Source organism: Myotis yumanensis, unplaced genomic scaffold (genome assembly GCF_028538775.1).
Source record: "Myotis yumanensis isolate MYYU_CA2020_CCGP unplaced genomic scaffold, mMyoYum1.0.hap1 SCAF_1, whole genome shotgun sequence".
Lineage (NCBI taxonomy): Eukaryota > Metazoa > Chordata > Mammalia > Chiroptera > Vespertilionidae > Myotis > Myotis yumanensis.
Window position 1 is genome coordinate 41,462,077 of NW_027223752.1, and position 16,256 is coordinate 41,478,332.

The window sequence follows — 16,256 nt, forward strand, 5'->3', positions numbered from 1 at the left end:
TTTGTAAATAAAGTTTTATTAGGTCACATCCACATCCATATTTATAGATTGTCTATGGCAGTCATTGCCACAGAGATATTTTGGCCCCCAAAGCCTAAAACACTTATAATCTAGCACCTTATAGAAAAAGTTTGCTGACCCTTGGTCTACATTAAGTACATGAAGCAAGAAGTTTGGGAATGTTTTCAAAAATACTTACATTAAAAATAAATGAATTAATTCATTTAACATATATTGACTACCTTTGAGGATTGTTCTCAGTGCTGGAGGCCCATCATTGAGCCAGAAAGATGATGCCCCATCTTCATGGAGGTCATATTCTAGGGAGAGGACACGGGCAAATATTGGCCAAGGATTCTAAAGGGGTAGGATTCTTTAGCAGATGCAAAGTCATGAAGATGACAGCCAGGAAGTTGAAGACAATCTAAAGATTGTCCCAGGCAGAGAGAATAGCAAAGACTTAAGGGGAGGAAATGCTAGGCCTGCTCAAGAAACAAAAAGATGACTAATGTACCTGAAGCATAGTGGACAAGAAAAAGAGGCCTGAGGCAAGGTCAAGGAGTCAGCAAGGGCCAGACCATGTGCGATGAGTAATAAACAGAATCATGAGCCTAATAAATTTCCATCATCAGATCCTTAGCTATTAAAACAGTACTAGATAGTAAACAAATCAAAGTCTAAGGATTGCTCTGGCAGCTTCATTCTGTCACTTCTTCCTTTCGATCTGCTGAAAATTACCTGAAACTTCAAATGCCTAGCAACTCCTAAGAACACCTTACTATAAACAGTTCTTACCAAGAAAGCAATTACCCATTCCCCACACCCACTAAAAGATCGACTGCTCTTCTCATTGTAAAGACATAAAGTGACCATTTCAAATGGGATTTGTTTTTATAAAGAAAGGGAATTTCCCATTATTAAACATAATTAAGTCTATTTTCTTAAGTCCACTAGGCTATTCATTAGATGAAGTGAGGTCCATTTCCTCACCATTTCTGCATACCAGCTATGAGCATGAACTACCAGAAATCTTTCAAAGTAGTTGACTGGTTTGGACAAAATGCAATATTCCTCGAAAGCCTGTAAAGATGTACCATATGGCTTCGTTTACCATCTCCAAACTAAACGGAGGATTGAATTTCAATATGTTGGTGAACAGCCACCATATCAATCTACTGTGTTAATGCCCTTTCCCCTCCAATATTTTTAGAGGATTTATGAATCTGAAAAGACAACTTTCCATTTTTCGATCCAAGAATAAAAGAAGTCAAGGGCATTCAGAAGAAAGGCCAAGACAGAAATGCTTTGATAAAACCATGACTCTCAGTGAACAATCTAAAGTTAGAAAAAATTAGTTATGAGATATTCTGGAGGGATGACATCCAACTGGCCTTCGCTGAGACCAGACAATGCATGGATCTGCAGAACAAGCTCTCATGGTAAACACTGTGTGTTGACAGCATAGATGTTTATAAGCAGATTGGAACAGACTATAGAACAGCTTTAAGAAATACGCCGAAGTGTGAACCTTTAAGCAGCAGCACTACTAGAGGAAAGCCATTGCACAATTCCCAGAATTAACTTGCAATCAGTTTCATCCCCAATAAAATGGGGATAAAATAGTATTAACCCTGGGGCTGGTGGATACTTTACTAAGTGCTCAATAAATAGTATATTTACCAGCTGTGCCAATCACTTCACATGCCTTACCTCACTGCATCCTCATTAAGCTCAGAAGTAAGTTCTATTGTGCCATACTTAACAACAGATTAGAAACAAAGGCTCAAAGGTATTACATAACTTGCCCAAAGATCAAGTAAATGCCCAGTGTCTATGCTCTTAAACAGAAGTTGCATATTGGTGGTTTGGCGACACACTTTCTTAGATCTACTTGGTGTTAACTGATAATACAGTAGCAGCTAATGTTTGTTAAGCACTTTCTATATGCCAGGCACTGAATTCTTCTAATGATCTATCCCATCAAATTCTACCTACAAGCCCACAGTTTTTTTTATTATCGGCGTCATTTTATAGCAAGGACCTGAGGCTTAAGATTAAGTTTACTTGCCCAAGGTTACACAGCGAATAAATGGAGCAACTGAGATTTGAACACTGGCGCTCCGGCTCAGAGCCAAACTCTTAACTACTAGACCAACAGTCTTGTTAAAAAATAATGTTTGCCCTGGCCGGTGTGGTTCAGTTGGTTGGAGCATATCATCCCAGCAGGTGACGGGTTTGATTCCCAGTCAGGGCACATACCTAGGTTGTGAGTTCGATCCCCAGTTGGGGCGTGTACAGGAGGCATCCAATTGATGTCTCTCTCTCTCTCTCTCTCTCTCACCCCCCCTTCCCTTCCCTCTAAAAAAAATCAATAAAAATAAACAATTTATTAATTAAAAATTATAATAATGTTTAAAAATGATGTTTTATTAATTGCCAAATAGGTGGGCATTTTATTAACACAAGACTTTCATTTCCTAGCAGCGCCAGTTTGGTGCAGTTTGCCATGGTACTTCCTATTCTTTCTCTAACACCAAGGCTAGGAGTCAGCTGCCATTTTTCAGCATTATTGCTTGCACTTTTATTTTTCCTTATAGAAGAACTAGAGGCCCGGTGCACAAAAATTTGTGCATTGGGGGGGTGGTTCCTCAGCCCGGCCTGTGCCCTCTCGCAGTCTGGGACCCCTCAGGAGATAACGACCTGCTGGCTTAGGCCTGCTCCCGGGTGGCAGAGGGCAGGCCCAATCCCTAGGTGCAGCCCCTGGTTGGGCTCAGAGCAGGGCTGATTGGGGAGTTGGGGCACCACACCCTGTCATGCACAGAGCAGGGCGGATTGGGAGGTTGCGATGCCACCCTCAGTCACGCTCAGGGTGGGGCCGATTGGGGGGTTGGGGCACCGTCCCCTGTCACACTCAAGGCAGGGTCGATGGGGAGGTTGCGGCGCCACCCCCTGTCACGCACAGAGCAGGGCCCATCAGGGGGTTGGGGAGCTCCCCCTTGTCATGCACAGAGCAGGGCCTATCAGGGGGTTGGGGCACCGCCACTGTCACACTCAGGGCAGGGCCGATGGGGAGGTTATGGCTCTATCCCGTCACACACAGAGCAGGGCCTGTGGCAGGGGGGTGGGGGGGGTGGGGGGAGGGAGTTTGGGGTGCCGCACCCTGTCACACACAGGGCAGGGCCCATCAGGGGGTTGGGGCGCCTTCCCCTGTCACGAACAGAGCAGGGCGGATAGGGAGGTTGTGGCCCCGCCCCCGTCACACACAGAGCCGCAGGGCGATCAGGGGGTTTGGGTGCTGCCCCCTGTCACACTGATCCCGGTGCTGGGAGGCATATTACCCTTTTACTATATAGGATAGAGGCCTGGGGGCCGGCTGGTTTGCCCTGAAGGGTGTCCTGGATCAGGGTGGGGGTCCCCACTGGGGTGCCTGGCCAGCCTGGATGAGGGGATGATGGCTGTTTGCAGCTGGTCACACACCCTTCAGGGTGGGGGTCCCCACTGGGGTGCCTGGCCAGTCTGGGTGAGGGGCTGAGGGCTGCTTTCAGGCTGGCGGTTGTTGACTGAAGCTCCCAACCGCTCCTTTTTTTTCTCTTTTTTAATTTTATTCTGGGCCAGCTTTAGCTCTGGCTCTAGCTCTGAGGCTTCCTATCTGGTTTGTTTGCCGTTCTATAATCGAAACAATGTATAACTTCAGCTCTGAGATCCCGGCAGGCTGAAAGCTGGTTTCTGGGGTTTTGTTTAGCTTCTTATTTGCAACATAGTACATAGTTGCTTAGAGTTGCAACTCAGAGGCCGGCAAGTCAGGCGGGGAACGTTGGAGTCTGCAGTCACTGAAGCAAGCAAGCCTCATGTTCGCTTCCAGCTGCCTGGCTGCCGGCCGCCATCTTGGCTGACAGTTAATTTGCATAAGGATATGCTGATTAGCCAATGGGAAGGGTAGTGGTCGTACGCTAATTACCATGTTTCTCTTTTATTAGTGTAGATTAGAAGGAAGGTAAAATAATTCTTGGACTTGAATTTCTATCAAAAATGAGAAAATAACCTGAGCAGTGGTTAGAGCATCAGCCCAAGGAGAAGGGTCCTGGGTTCCATTCCCAGTCATAGGAACATACCTCAGTTGCAGGCTCAAACCTGGCCCAGGTCAGAACGCATGTAAGAGAAAACCAATTGATGTGTGTCTGTCTCTCTCTCTCCCTTCTCCCTCCTTTTCACCCTCTCTAAAAATCAATTAAAAAAATATCCTCTGGTTAGGGTTAAAACAATTAAAAAGGTGGATTTCAATGGGGGGAAAGAGGGACATCTGTAATACTTTCAACAATAAAGATTTTTTTAAAACTGAGAAAATAAAAGATGGTGTGTCACATGTCCAAAAAAAATGGGAGATAGGTGGAAATTAATATTCTTGTGTGTTTGATGTGCAAAATGAATGAATGCTTTCCTTCCCATGCTCAGGTACATTACCTAGCTGCTAGAAACATTTGAATTTGATTGGTTTTAACCTCTACATCACTGTCAGCAGCAAAAGACATGTTGACAGCAAGTAAGCAGTTGTTCAACAGAGAAAACTTTATTCTTACGATAGAATGATGAAAGGAGTTCAACGTGCCATAGAATAATGCTTAAATTCACATGACTTGGAAGTCTCTAGTCAACTTAATTAACACCTGTTCTATTTTTTAAGTGTTTAATTTGCTTGAAAAGAAAGAAACCCAACCCCAGGAAGAGGCTCCATGTTACCCTCTGGAACACTACTGCCTCCCAGGGTAAGGGGACTCCCATTTGTAAAAGAGGCCTCAGCCCCAATATCCATACCACCACCCTGTTCACTCCGCTGCAGTGTTTGCTTCCAGTTACCCTAGTCTCTGTACTACCCCAGTCAGACTTCCAGGTAACAAAGGCTACAGGAGTCTAGTCCCCCCATGGAGGATCTGTTTGTAAGGAAGTGATAAGAGACCCACCTATTTTTCTACAGTTCCACAGAGAAATAGTGGATTTGTCATGTGGTTTGCCTCATCTACATCGCAGTAGAAACTCCTTTTGCAGGGGGAAGAGAGTTAATGATGGGCCTTAAACTTAAAATCAACTAAGGTTTACACTAGTGAGTTGACAGAGCTAAATTTATCCCTCTCACACTGTTCCATTATCTCAAACATTCTGCTATTAAAATGGGCGGTGAGGAAGAAAGCCATTTGACATACATTCCAACATAGTGAACTATTTATAGGCAGGAAAATAGCCACGGCCACCCATAAGATGGAAACCACCACCCGGAGCATGGCTTCGCTGAAGGGTCTCTGAGGGCTTGCTAAGAACAGAAGCTGGCTCACGTGGCAGGGTTAAGCATCCTTCCTTCGAATTTCAACCAGGAAGTTTAATTAAGTAGGTTTTAAACAACCTTATTTACTCTCACCAAGTTTTTAAACTGTAGGACTACACTGTTGACCACCAGATAAAAGTAAACAAATGGAGAAATCTTTCTACTGTATTTACTTCAAAATTGAGAACAGAATGAATACACAAAGGGTCAGGACAGATTACAAGTAAACGTAGGTCTTTCTTTTCACCATATTTGCATGTTTTTTTTACTCACAGAAATAAAAAATACAACTTACAAAACCCAAAAGCTAAATGATTCACTGGTGTCAGGAAGATCTTCACACGTAATGGAGAACAAAGGACAAGAAGCATCCTCTGCTCAGTCAAAACCAGGAGTGTCTTCTGTAAACATGTTAAATCAATAACCTCCACTGCTGACATGTCAGGTTGGGCAAAAAGGCGTCCACTGAGGAATCTTCCAAGTCAGCCCACTAAATGCTTCTTAGTTTCAATACTTGCTGGCTAATCAGAGCTATGAATATTCATAATCAAATTCTCATAAAAAAAGAATTTATTAGACTACTTCTCTAACATTTTCTAAATGTAATATATTATTAAAATGGAAAATAAAGGTGTTTTAGAACTCGGGGGGCGGGGGGTAGAAATGGAGAGAGTATTCATTCTACCAACAGGACTGCCACTGGTAACTAGGAAAAATAAATTACTTGAAACCAGAGGTAAATCTAAAACAAAGTAACCTTTTGATCTTTGGGAGAAGGGCAGAGGAAAACGGACCACAAAGAAGACACACGATTTATTTAGATTACAAACTGACATGTGTACTGAGTGTGCTGGCCTCCAGGTGGTTCTGGGTAAAGAGACAAATAAGGAAAATCCATCAAGCACAGTACACATAAATATGACCTGGGCCCAGCGGGAATAAAATCTGAGTAATGCAGCCCAAATATAGGAGTGCAATCTAAAAATAACCCTTCTGCTTCTACAGAGGTTATTTTCCTTTTAGCATTCACTCGAAATGTGTGGGAAGACAAAACAGTTTGAGTTAAGTGAATTTCCAGATATTATCAAATCAAGTGATGCTCCAAATCATTTTCAACCAAAAGTAAAAATTCAACTTCCCCTTCCTTTAGTTTTCTCTTGCAAGTAAATATGTGGGGTGTGGAGATGAAGGACAATACTGGGCAAGAATGTAATTTCGAAATTCTATGAGAAGCTGATAGTACCTCTAGGTAAAATATCTTAATATCTAACTTATGGCATGAGAAACGATTTGATCCTTGGAATTGTGTCAGTGAGAACCACTATAATTATTATTTTTTCCATAAAGAAAGATGAACAGAAAATGACAGAATGTTGACATTGTGATTACACTTTCTTATCATGCCCAAATTTAAAGGATTTCAGTATCACTATCTAGGTCTCCCCCAACTTAAGATGAACAAAGAAAGAAAGAGAGTAGTAGGAAAAAACAACGTGTGAGTCGAAATATGCTACAATTCCAGCACTTTTTCAAAAAATATTTAAGGGGCATCTACTAGTAGCCAGGTTCTATGCCAGCCGTGGGCAAACTACCCGTTTGAAATGAATAAAACTAAAAAAAAAAAAAAAAAAAAGACCGTACCCTTTTATGTAATGATATTTACTTTGAATTTATATTAGTTCACACAAACACTCCATCCATGCTTTTGTTCCGGCCCTCCGGTCCAGTTTAAGAACCCATTGTGGCCCTCGAGTCAAAAAGTTTGCCCACCCCTGTCTATGCTCTGTGCTGCCCCCATCTGAGGCAAACCTTTTCCCCAATGGCAGATAGAAAAATACAGCCTTACTTCATTTTCCCATGCTATGTAAAATTATATAACTACAATGGTAGTGCAAAATTAAAAAAAAAAAAAAAGGAGTATCAAAGGATTACATTTCACTGTTTAACAGCAGAGAGGAGTCATATGGGAATGTCCTTTGGTCACACAGAAACAACAGTGCTGCCTCAGCTGTTTGAGTGTGAGACAGAGATACAGCTTGGTGGAGATGACTGGGCATAAGAAGTCACTGACAGCCTGCCTTTGGCAGTGAGTACCACCCATTTAATAGTCCTGGGTGTGCATATGGGAGCCCAGCAGTAATGTTATGACAGTAAACAAGATCCCTCCCATCCTGCTCTTAAGAAGAGTCAAGTTCAGTGGAAGAGCTTACAGTGTGAACGGTGAGCACCAGACCTGGTCTGGGATGCTGGGAAAACTGGCCCAGGTATGAGGTTACAGATACCTCCAGACCAGTGGTTCTCAACCTTCTGGCCCTTTAAATACAGTTCCTCATGTTGTGACCCCCAACCATAAAATTATTTTCGTTGCTACTTCATAACGGTAATGTTGCTACTGTTATGAATCATAATGTAAATATCTGATATGCAGGATGGTCTTAGGTGACCCCTGTGAAAGGGTCATTCGACCCCCAAAGGGGTCTCAACCCACAGGTTGAGAACCGCTGATCCAGTCCATCATGCCCACATGTGAACTCTCCCACTGTTCTTTATGCAGCATAGGATGAACACTACAGAAATGTTCTGTTGGAACAGATTAAACTTGCAAATCACACTTCTGATACCTGGCCATCCCCAAGAGATCCTTCAGGACCTTCCCACAAACACGAGTCACCCAATCTCACTGCCAGCTGTCTCAGCTAAACAGTGGAAGCGAACAAGAAGGTAGCCTACATAGGTGGTCTGTAATGGAGAGCCAGAGACTTCCCCCTCTTCACTGAAAGCACATTTTCAGGAGTGAGGAACAGAAGGAAGGAAATGAAAGGTACACCACACCTTTCCTGTTCACATGTAAACCTATTTCAGTACAGTGGTTCGCTTTCTAAAAGTACATCGATATGTGCAAGGGAGTCTGTATAAAGAATCAGATGCTAAGATTAGAACATAAGAGAATTACTTTGAAGGTATACTATATATTAACTATGGAGAAAGAAATATTTTAACTGAAAACAGTGGTTAGTTGTTTCACTGGAAATTCTATAGACCTATTCTGTACATGTTTATTAAAGTCCGGAAGTGGGAAAAAAATCTGACAGAAACATAGCCAAAGATATGGAAAGGTAGAAACCATAACCTTGCTAACTCTGGGGGCACCATTCACACTGTACTTCCTGTGACTGGAGTTGGGCAGTGCCAGCCTATATAGACACATGTTGCCTTGAAAGTGACACAGGATGCTATTGAGTACCATAGCCCAGTCCTAGACTCTATGGAAAGGGCCCTTATTATTATATTTTCAGGACAAACGCCTCTCAATTAAATGAAGATCTTTCTCGCTTCGATCTTCAATTTCTCTCAACTTCTATTCCTCTTGTTAATAAAAGGGAGCCCAGCCAGTGTGGTTCAGTGGTTGAGCATCGACCTATGAAATAGGAGGTCAAAGTTCGATTCCTGGTCAAGGCACGTGCCCGAGTTGCATGCTCAATCCCCAGTAGGAGGGTGTACAGGAGGCAGACGATCATTGATTCTCTCTCATCATTGATGTTTTCTTTCTTTCTTTCCCTTTCCCTTCCTCTCTGAAATAATTAAAAACTTTAAAAAAATATTTTGCCCTTGCCCTTTATGAGTTTAAAATTTAGTTAAGTTCCATGACATGTAGAGAACAGGTATATCAATTGTCTGACTTCTATGGATCTCTTCCTCAGACTAATCTATCTCCTGCCAGAAGCTTCTGGTAAAACAAAATCCCAGAAGGAGAAGCCTTGAAACATGGGTTAAATGCTTAAAATCAAGAACTGAAGCCAAGACAATGCTTTTCATTGTGGTTCACTGATGGCCAATGGATGCCATTCTGGAAAATGTTTATTTTCAAAACGAATAACACAAACCACTCTTGGGTTCAAACACAATCTATGGCTAGCACTCAGACAAGGCAAATGTATGCATTTGGAGCAAGATGTTGGACCACTGTTAAGAATGAAAATGTATAGCCAGATGTACTACCACACATAGCCTCTGAGGTAAAGAAGTGGGCACCAAAGGCATTCAAGAAAAACAGAATCCTGAGAGCAAGAAGCCAAAATAGGGGCTGAATGAATCAGAACACATGATGACCAAGTTCATGTTCAAACCAAACATTATATGTTTCTATAATTCATGAGCTTATAATGACATTAGCACTAAGTCTGGACTAGATCTAAGATCCAGGTCTGGAGAGCAGAAATTCCAATTTTCTAGATTCTAACCCAAGGTTTTACTCTTGGAGAAGAGTATTGTATAATAGTCTATATACAAATTTACCATGGACTAAAAAAAAAAAAAAAAAATAGTGCCACCAATTGTAAGCAGGTATGAAACATAACAACAGAATGAAGAATTTGAATGATGCTTCCTGAAAGAGAGAATGTAAAAGCCCTTCTTGAAGTGCTGTAACAATAAGAGGTACTCCTGCTTGTCCCAGAAGAGAGCAGAGAACAAGTCCCAGGATACTCACCACAGCATACCAATGATTTCCCCTGGAAGTTATGGCAAGAACTGGCTAATTGCTATGGAGTAAGTTTTTCCAGCCCTCAGGAAGGTTTTTTTTTTTTTTTTTAAATTTTAAAGGCCCTGGCTGGTGTGCTCAGTGGTTAGAGTATTGGCCCGAGCACTGAGGGGTCTAGGGTTCGATTCCAGGTCAATGGCACATACCTGGGTTTTGGGTTTACTCTACGCCCCTAGTTGAGGTGTGTGCAGGAGACAACTGGTCGATGTATCTCTCTCACATCAATGTTTCTCTCTCTCCCTCTCTCCCCCTCCCTTCCTTCCACCCTCTCTGAAAAGTAATGGGAAAAATATCCTCAGGTGAGAAGTAATAAAAAATAAATAAATAAAAATGAATAAATTAAATAAAATCAGATTTTAAAGAAACAACTCAAACAACCTCATCAACGAGGTTTCTGAAGATAGGCTGGTGATGGGGTAGTTGGGGTGGAGGGAGTTAAATTTATCTTTAGCATCACATGCTTGGCCTATGTTTGAAGAATTTAGATATAATTTTGATGTAGACACCATCAAGCCATTGAGAATTATTCAACTTAATGGAAATTAAAGAAGGAATGCTCACATTGCTTAGGAAAGATCTTTCAGTTAATTGCCAGAACCTTCCCAGAGAGCTAACACATTGTTTGTCTATGTTGTATGGTTTGTATGCAGCAGCCTCAACCCTTAGATATCAGTCATACAAAAGCATTAATAACTTAACAGTCATATGTGGAGGACTGAGGAAAGAGATTTGTGCTCAATTCTTTTATTTATAAATTATAACTTGTAAATTCAAATTTCAAGGTGGAAAAAGATAATCTATACTAATAAAAGGGTAATATGCTAATTAGACCGGGAGACCTTCCGGACGTCCTTCTGGACAAAGCCATGTTGGCGGGGCCAAGGTAGAGGTGGTTAGGGTCAATCAGGCCAGGAGGGGAGGGCAGTTGAGGGGGATCAGGCCTGTGGGGGGGGGCAGTTAGGGGTGATCAGGATAGCGGGAGGGGCAGTTGGGGGTGAGCAGGCTGGCAGGGGGGGCAGTTGGGGGAAAGCAGGCTGGTGGTGGGGTAGTTGGGGGTGAGCAGGCAGGCAGGTAGAGTGGTTGGGGGCAATAAGGCAGGCAGGCAGGTGAGTGGTTAGGAGCCAGCCATCCCGGATTACGAGAGGAATCAGGCCTAAACCGGCAGTCGTACATCCCCCGAGGGGTCCCAGATTGGAGAGGGTGCAGGCCAGGCTGAGGGACACCCCCACCCCCATGCACGAATTTCGTGCACCAGGCCACTAGTTAACAAATAATCAATCTTAAAACTATCTCCAAAGAACTAAAAGCCAATAGCACACATTTAAACCAAAATGAAACTGAACTCTCCAAAAGACAAAACCTGAGTAAGATGAAACTCATAGATAGATGTGCCATTAGAAAGCAGGTCAATAGTGATAATCAAATCTTTATTTAAGTAAGCAAAATTTATTGAGAAAGTCAAACAGGTAAAAGAAATGAGCCAGCTGGGCTGTGTAGGCTCAAGAAACAAATTACAGGGCAAAAGAAGGGCCTTGGAACTCAGGAGAAAGCAAGCAAGGATATGGGCACCGGGGGAAAGGAGAGTGGGAAAGGCTCTAAAGTGCTTCAGAGAGAGTGAGAGCTAGGGAACAAAGGAGGTGGGGAAGGTACAACCATGCTCAAGATCCTCAGGTAATCAAATCTTGGTAAAATTTTAACTTACCCTCATCTCACTCCTGGACCTAGAATTAGAAGTATTGGCTCTAATGGAAGGAGATAGTAGATAATAATTTATATACTGTTTCAGAATATTAAACTTTCATTTGAATATGAGCAAGTCTGATTACTGGACATTCACAGACCTTTGAAAACAAATAAAAAAACAAACAACACAGCCAGGAAACACTGCCCAGAATAAAACAAGAGCACGAGTGGCACATCTACTTATTTTTCTCATTTTAGGCCCAGGACAGACAGCAGAAATTTTCCAGCACCTGAATTCACCTAAGCAAACTTTTCCTTTACTGTGATTAATGGCTTCCTGGGATCTTCTGGGGTAGAGAAAAGTCTACAATCAGCCAACTTGCTGTTATGATGGATATGTTCTATCTGCACTGTCCAATGGCCCCATGAGGCCAATGAGGGTCTTAAATGTGACCAGTATGAGCGAGGAATTGAATTTAATTTTAACTAATTAAAATTTAAATAGCCATGTACAGCTTATTCACTACCATATTGGACAGCGTAGGACATGTTTTATTTAGAAAATTGAATCTAAAATTTCACTCAGAACTGCAGTTATAAATCCACACTGATATAATCAGAAGCCCATCAAAGGTGAAAATGTCACAGAGAGATAAAAGGATGATTGTCTGTGGATAAGTTGTAATGTAGATAAATCCACTTACGGTACTCAAGTTGAAGGTAGCTGTATGAAGTTTTAATGGTGACTGGTGCTTAATAAATGCTTACTGCCTTAGAAATCAGTCACAGACACTCACAGGGAGCTGGTCTTGAGAAGTGGCAGATCAGACAGGCTGCCTCTCTGAGTTTACTGTGGTCAGTAATAAAAAAGGTGCATATAAAATTAGGAAGAGCCAGTTTTCCACTCCCCACACCCATGAGAACCAGGCTTTTTCAGACAGTCCTCTTTCTCCCAAGACCAGGTCAAACACAATGCCAGGTGAACAAATATGTATTGAAGATCAGTTCTAAACTGCTAGAAACTTCCATTTTGGAGAGTTTGGGAAGGTTTATGAACTCTCAATCTGGTCAAAGCATAGCTGGGCCACAAACAAGCAAAAAGAAGTATATATGCATTGTATATATTTAAAATTCAGTTCTTTATAGTTCCAACTATTATCATTAAGCCAAATACATTAACTACTGCAGAAATTACACAATGGGTTAGCCAACAGAAAACACGTCAACTGTTATCCTAATCTTAAATTCTTCATGGTGATATGAAATTGATCCTTGAAATTGATGTACTTAAAATCTTGTTTTTGTCTAATCTAAAATATAAGCTTAATAAAATGGGTAGGCAATTTGCATGGTGTAATAAGTAGGCAGGTGTTCAAACCACACACCCCTATACACATACACATACACATACACCCCCACCTCCAACCTCATTTTAATGGAAGCAAGATTTGGATTTGACGGAGATAACACAAGACACACTGAATGAATGTGCCTGAGAGGAGCAATTTGAAATGGAGAGAAACTAGAAACATGGGGTCCTCTCCTGATTTGAGTAAAACATTCAGGGAAGTCAGAGGAGGTCTGTCTAGTCTAGTCACTGCTCAAGGAGATCAGCTAAAATAGCACTGGAGAGGCCCTAGGGATCAACACTCACCTTCTCTAGACCCTACCTGAAAGTAATGAACCCTACCCACAAGGAGAGTGTCAAGGGCTCACCCTGGGTAAGTGAATGAAAATCTGGAGGGAATCTACCCTTGCAAATAAATATTATTCATCAAGTTCTGCTCTGCAAGAATAAAAACAGGTGGGATGTGAGAGGGGCAATCATAAGAGGCGGGCCTTCTCTGTTACGGTGGTTTCAGGAGGCAAAACCACTTGCTTATTGTCAATATATGACCAAAAGTAACCAATAGTGCCAGGACACAGTAGGAGTTGCCATATTTATATACCAGAACTAAGAAACGACATTTTTTGGTGTCCCCTGCCCTGCCTACTCCCCTGGTGGGCTGCCCAGGGCACAGAAGATGGGGTCTTTCTTATCTTAGCTGATGCACTGCGCCACTTCCGGAATCTCCAGACTTGATTGCCACGGCGATTATAAAAGGTCTTGTTATTCTTAGCTCAGATGGTAAATTCAAACATAACCGCCTGTTGCAGGCCTTTAAGAGCCTGAGAGGCTCTGGCCTGCAGAAAGCATGGTGTGTGGCAGGCCTGCCAACGGCCCTGAGCCAGCTGACCAGCATCCAGTCACCGTTTCTTTTCCAAACACCAACTGAACAAACCTTGATTCAGCTCTTAAGTTACGCTCTGGTGGAGAACAGCGCAGAGGAAGCACCAAGAGAATGATTTTAGAGAAACGAATCTGGGCATAAACCAAGTCCATGTTCCCGTGGAATTATTAATAACTCAGGGGTCCTTTATGTTTGTTTGAACCCTCCATGTCTAGCTGAGGAAAATACATATTTCTTTTTTCTCTTTGGGGAGAATAAAAGCAGGAAAGTAAAATTCCTGGTAATGTCATATCCAGTCAAACAGGAAGGTTTGTAGGCTCAAGGCTGAAATGTTTCCAGAGTTATGCTGAGCCAATCTGAAAATAATTTATTTGATTTTCATTTCTTTCATTTCCTCCAAATTATCATTCAACTCCATGCTCCCACACCTACCAAGACAAGAGGAAACATTTTGTAAACATAATAAAAACAGTGTTTAGGAAACACCTGAGGTGTGGAGAAATTGAAACATTCAGTCATTGCTGGTGGGAGTATAAAACAGTGCAGCCACTTTGGAAATCATTTGGCAGTTCCTCAAAGTGTTAAACATAGTCTCCATATGCCCCAGAAATTCTACACTTAAGGTATTTACCCCAAGAGGATTGAAAACATATGTTCACACAAAATTATACACACATGTTGACAGTAGCATTATTCATATTAGCCAAAGAAGGAAAACAACCTAAACGTCAATAAATACGCAAAATGTGGTATATCCATACAGTGGAATATTATTTGGCAAAAAAAAAAGCTTAAGTACCAATACATGCTCTGACATGGATGCTTTTGAAAACATTATACTAAATGAAAGAAGCAAGTCACAAAAGGCCATATATTGTATGACTCCATTTACATTAAATGTCCAGAATAGGCCAACCCATACAGACAAAAAGCATATTAATGATGCTTGGCTGATGCGGCTCAATTAGTTGAGTGTCGTACTGTTTACCAAAAGATCACCAAGTGATTCCTGGTCAGGGCACATGCCCAGATTTCAGGTTTGGTCCCCAGTCCGGGTGCAATTGGGAGGTAACCAATCAATGTTTCTCTTTCACATCGATGTTTCTCTCTCCCGATCCCTTCCTCTCTCTCTGAAATTAATAAAAACATATAATTTTTTAAAAGCATATTATTGCCCTAGCCAGTTGGATTCAGTGGATAGAGCATCGGCCCATGGACTGAAGGGTCATGAGTTCAATTCCAGTCAAAGGCACGTACCTCAGTTGCAGGCTCGACCCTGACTGGTCGGGGTACATGCTAGAGCAGTGATGGCGAACTTATGACACACGTGACAGAGGTGACACACGAACTCATTTTTTTGGTTGATTTTTCTTTGTTAAATGGCATTTAAATATATAAAATAAATATCAAAAATATAAGTCTTTGTTTTACTATGGTTGCAAATATAAAAAAATTTCTATATGTGACACGGCACCAGAGTTAAGTTAGGGTTTTTCAAAATGCTGACACGCCGAGCTCAAAAGGTTCGCCATCACTGTGCTAGAGGCAACCAATTGATGTCTTGCTCTCACATCAATGTTTCTCTCTAAAAATCAATGGAAAAAATATCCTTGGGTAAGGATTAAAAACAATAACAAAAAAGCATATTAATGGTTGCCTAGGATGCAAATGGGGTGGGGGAAGATGGGGTACACAGATGACATCTAATGCCTATAGTTCCTTTTTGGAGAGTTGAAATATTCTAGGATTAGATTGTGGTGATGGCTCTACAACTTTGTGAATAAATCAATGAACACAGAAAAAACTAGCTACTCTAAAATAGGTGACTTATGTATGTGAAATATAACTCAATAGCACAGCTGAGGAGGTAGGAAAGAAAGAAGGAAGGAGGGTGGGAATTCAGACCTGAAATGTTTCACCTGGAATGGTAATTATTCTTCTCAGGATTTTGTTTATTTTTTGTTTGTTTGTTTTTTACTTTTTATCTTTCTATAACCATAGACTCATAATTGAAAAAAAAGTACAGAAAAGTCTCCTGCATCCCCCATTAGTGATGTCTTATGTACATTATCAAAGGAAATTGATATTGACACATTACAGTTAACAAGACTCAGATTTCTAGGGATGCCTTTTTTAAACAACCTTTGGGTCATAATCCTTGAGGTTACCCTCCTTTTACTTGAAATAGCAGTCACTTTGGTTGTGATTATCACAAGCTAATCAATAATTCCAGTGACACAGATACAGGCAGTGGACATTTTAACATCTCCCAGTTCCTAATTTGCCTTGGGAAAAAACTAAGTTACCATTAGTGACATATGTCCACCAAAGCACATAAAGTTCATACATACTTTAAGGGTCCTTCTAACTCATTATGTTGCTCACCAAGCTTTTTCCCTGGAAGAGAACTTGGTGAGTCTTTCTCTAGAGTGGTGTTGGTGACATGCTGTGACAACTAAAGCTCGCGTACAATCTTTCCTTAGAT

General features: G+C 41.6%; 1 protein-coding gene across 3 annotated transcripts in view; it reads right to left on the bottom strand.

Moving 5' to 3' along the window:
* The window catches only part of DAAM1 (dishevelled associated activator of morphogenesis 1), a 160,609-nt gene that overhangs the window by 118,840 nt on the left and 25,513 nt on the right, over positions 1-16,256 (bottom strand). Inside the window, exon 1 of one of the 3 annotated variants that reach the window (XM_070419033.1) lies at positions 12,245-12,303. The exons of the other annotated variants lie outside the window; for them this stretch is intronic. The gene's annotated coding sequence lies outside the window, so the exon portion shown is untranslated. Of the gene's footprint in view, positions 1-12,244; positions 12,304-16,256 lie in introns of those variants that run through there. 3 annotated transcript variants of the gene reach the window in all.